At 40.2% G+C, this 4,590-nt stretch overlaps 1 non-coding gene across 1 annotated transcript; it reads right to left on the bottom strand.

The window, feature by feature from the left end:
* Positions 1-2,718: 2,718 nt before the first annotated feature.
* On the bottom strand, positions 2,719-2,790 carry trnae-cuc (transfer RNA glutamic acid (anticodon CUC)). The gene has a single exon. It is a non-coding gene; the product is annotated as a tRNA-Glu (tRNA).
* Between the last annotated feature and the right edge of the window lie 1,800 nt (positions 2,791-4,590).

Below are 4,590 nucleotides of genomic sequence, written 5' to 3'. Positions count from 1 at the left end.
CGGCCCCCCTCTTGACAGKGGGGAGTAAAAAGTTACGATAATTTCCTGTAATTCTACACATTTTGCCATGGAGCGTAGAGAAGATTTTGTAACTAATTTCATGCAATTCGAATCATTTTGCCATGGGGCGGAGAGAAAAATGTCAAGTTGTACAGCTTTTTTCCTGCACTTCTACAAATTTTGCCAAAGGGTGGAGAGAAATGTTTGAAGTTTTTTAAWTTACTGGCCCAATGCTGTTAACCGCTAGGCTACCAGCTGCTCTATACTGGTAGTAGTGCTGGTAAATTGACACCGCTCTGATATCCAATAGTCTTTACCGGCTGTATGTAATAACACTTAAGATTTTCTGGGACAACAATGTAATAAATAATACATTAAAAAAACAAAATACTGCAAAGTTTCCTAAGGACTAGAAGCAAGGCAGCCCTCTCTGTTGGCCCCATTTTATCTTGCTGAGAGTGACTAACAAATTCAGTGGACCCCACAAAGTTTGGTAATTCGATCATGATTACTACAAGTTTAGATAACTGGCTAGACTAACTTACCAATCTAAAATGTTTTTGCTGACATGGGCTAATTGTGTGACTGGCAGTGACTGACATAACAAGATAAAAACTGCTGATGCACAAACACATTTTGAAATCACACCTTTTGTATTGTACTATTGTAACTCTCAACAGTAAGTTGAGACACCAACTAAGTTCCCCAAAAAATGATTAAAAAAAAAATATATATATATATATATACAGTACCAGTCAAAAGTTTGGACACACCAACTCATTCAAAGGTTTTTCTTTATTTGTACTATTTTCTACATAGTAGATTAATAGTTAAGACATCACAACTACGAAATAACACATATGGAATCATGTAGTAACCAAAAAAGTGTTAAACAAATCAAATCCACCCTTTGCCTTGATGACAGCTTTGTACATTGTTGAAATTCTCTCAACCAGCTTCATGAGGTAGTCACCTGGAATACATTTCAATTAACAGGTGTGCCTTGTTAAAAGTTAATGCGTTTGAGCCAGTCAGTGGTGTTGTGAAAAGGTAGGGGTGGTATACAGAAGATAGACCAAGCCCATATTATGGCAAGAGCAACTCAAATAAGCAAAGAGAMACAACAGTCCATCATTACATTAGGACTTAAAGGTCAGTCAGATGTCAAGAACTTTGAAAGTTTCATCAAGTGCAGTCGCAAAAACCATCAAGCGCTATGATGAAACTCGAGGAAGAACCAGAGTTACCTCTGCTGCAGAGGATAAGTTCATTAGAGTTACCAGCCTCAGAAATTGCAGCCCAAATAAATGCTTCACAGAGTTCAAATAAAAGACACACCTCAACATCAACTGTTCAGAGGAGACTGCGTGAGTCAGGCCTTCATGGTCGAATTGCTGCAAAGAAACCACTACTAAAGGACACCAATAAGAATAAGAGACTTGCTTGGGCCAAGAAACACAAGCAATGGACATTAGACCAGTGGAAATCTGTCCTTTGGTCTGAGGAGTCCAAATTTGAGATTTTTGGTTCCAACCGCCATGTCTTTGTGAGACGCAGAGTACTGTAGGTGAACGGATGATCTCCGCATGTGTGGTTCCCACTGTGAAGCATGGAGGAGGTGTAATGGTGTGGGGGTGCTTTGCTTGTGACACTGTCAGTGATTTACTTAGAATTCAAGGAACACTTAACCAGCATGGCTACCACAGCATTCTGCAGCAATACGCCATCCCATCTGGTTTGGGCTTAGTGGGACTATCACTTGTTTTTCAACAGTACAATGACCCAACACACCTCCAGGCTGTGTAAGGGCTATTTGACCAAGAAGGAGAATCATGGAGTGCTGCATCAGATGAGCTGGCCTCCATAAGCACCTGACCTCAACCAAATTGAGATGGATTGGGATGAGATGAACCGCAGAGTGAAGGAAAAGCAGCCAACAAGAGCTCAGAATATGTGGGAACTCCTTCAAGACTGTTGGAAAAGCATTCCAGGTGAAGCTTGTTGAGAGAATGAGCGTGCAAAGCTGTCATCAAGGCAAAGGGTGGCTACTTTGAAGAATCTCAAATATAAAATATATTTTGATTTGTTTAACACTTTTTTGGTTACTACATGATTCCATATGGGTTATTTCATAGTTGTGATGTCTTCACTATTATTCTACACTGTAGAAAATAGTCAAAATAAAGAAAAACCCTGGAATGAGTAGGTGTGTCCAAACTTTTGACTGGTACTGTATATGTATTATTATTATTTTTAATTGGGGGGGGGGGGATTGATCATTCGGCCTTAAATGGGGAYTTGCAGCCTACTGGCTGCCAGTTGCCCATCCCTGGGTTAGATATTCAAGGTCTTTAAAATCAACAATCCAATGTAAAATCATGGCGCTCAGTGTCATCAAAAGCTGGGTCATACTTCATATTACATCAACTGTGCCACTTTCTGTTTGTGAATAACAGCAAGGGGACATTTATAATGACTGAATTCATGAGCTCATCAAGCGCCTTGCCTTTTGATTTCAGCCGAATAGCAATTGCTGTGATTAGACCGCCATCTAGCGGTGAAATCTGAAAAGGAGACAAAAKAATTACTTAAATCCATCGCTGGGTAAAGGGGATCGTAAGCGTTTTTCAATGTTCAAGTATGTGTTAGTTATGTCACTAGCACAGTCAAACGATAAAATGAGAAATTCTACAATAAGCAGCACTACCAAAACGTATATTCCCTGACCGGGAATCGAACCCGGGCCGCGGCGGTGAGAGCGCCGAATCCTAACCACTAGACCACCAGGGAAGGCTGCCTAKTTCTGCAAATTTAGATTACTTAAACAAAATTTAAAAAATACACTTCATTGCCAAAAGTATGTGGACAGTGGTTCGTCAAACATCTCATTCCAAAATCATTGGCAATAATATGAAGTTGGTCCCCATTTACTGCTATAAAAGTTGCCATTCTTTTGGGAAGGCTTTTCACTAGATGTTGGAACATTGCTCCGGGGACTTGCTTCCATTCAGCTACAAGAGCATTAGTGAGGTCGGGTACTGATGTTGGGTGATTAGGCCCGGCTTGCAGTCGGCATTCCAATTCTTCCCAAAGGTGTTCAGTGGAGTTCAGGTCAGGTCTCTGTGCAGGCAAGTCAAGTTCTTCCACACCGATCTCGACAAATCATTTCTGTAAGGACCATGCTGAAACAGGAAAGTGGCTTCCCAAAACTGTTGCCACAAAATTGGAAGCACAGAATCATCTAGAACATCACTGTATAGACCATTTTCTAGTACACAACACACTGACGTCACTCACTGATGTGCGCGCCTTGGCGGCAGTAAGAAAGCCATCGCCATCTACGCCCATTCAACATAGCCTGGATTTACGTTTTATTACTTTTAAACAAAATTTCATTTTTTTTGGTTCACATACGCTGAACAGTCGCTAAGATGATATTTGGTTGTGATCTTTGCAAAACAACTATTTGTATACAGCAATTGTTAGCTAGAATGCTAACGCTCATTGATATAGACTGTAGCAAAGCTAGCCAAAGAGCCATTTTACTGGTTGAAATGTAAGTGTTTTTTTAAGTACAATGCAGTTGATTTGCAATAATGAGACAAACATTATATTAGCAGGACATTCATACCAGCCTTAAAATCCAATTATAATCCAAAAGTAGTGTGATTTTTTTTTTGCATTGTTGCTGTTTCTTCTGTCTCTTTCTTTTCTCTTTAGGTCTTTAACTTGGTTGTTGGTGCATTGGGGGTTATTGGGGGTGGGAATGGAACATAGAATTTTTATTCCTTGGGGGGGGGGGGGCTGTGGGCGGGGTCTCGATTGGTTGAGTACAGCTATTTGGGAACTGTGTGGGATCTTGAGGGTTCGGGTTCACGTTTTTTGGCCTGGTGGTAGATTGGTCAACATGCCCTTGAGCAGGGCATTGACCCTGGATGCTTCTGTGTGTCGCTCTGAATGGGAATCTGTTGGATGACTGGTATGATGTAGTTATTGAGCGGCTTCACTGCAAGTATATTGTATGTTTTTCAAATATTCAATAAATAAAAAATAAATACAGGTAAAAAAGTAGTGGTGTTCCATCCTTTCAGGCTGTTGATAGATTAAATAGATTAAAATAGTGGAGAATGATATTTATTATAATTTGAGTGTAGTGTTAGATGATTGGGTAATTGCTGTGTTTTTTGTTGTTGATAAAAACAAATAAGCAAAGTATAAGGGAGTTATACTCCATTCTAGTAGGTGGCGATAATACAACATTTATTGGATGCCAACCGCCGTTAAACTTAATCGAAGAGAGGAGTAGGTGAAGGGAGAGGGTTTATACCCCACGCCCCATCCCAAAAAATCTGTCCACGAAAATAAAACCACGAGGTGAGGAATTTGTGTTTGGAGGTCAATTAGTGGCGAATTTGGTCAACCAAAAATGTAATTGCACATTTTCTACGTGAGCCTCATTTGGTATAAGTTATGGTTAAGTTGTTACTAATGCCCTGACATAAATGGACGCACGTGGCATTTCGGCAAATATGGAGAAGGAAAAGAAACGACTATGTTGGAGTTGTGCCAGTTTAACACACATCTGCCCTC

This window comes from Salvelinus sp. IW2-2015, linkage group LG14, assembly GCF_002910315.2.
Source record: "Salvelinus sp. IW2-2015 linkage group LG14, ASM291031v2, whole genome shotgun sequence".
In the NCBI taxonomy this organism is placed as follows: Eukaryota; Metazoa; Chordata; class Actinopteri; order Salmoniformes; family Salmonidae; genus Salvelinus; species Salvelinus sp. IW2-2015.
Note: the sequence above shows the minus strand (reverse complement) of the source record. Positions and strands in the feature narration are given on the sequence as shown.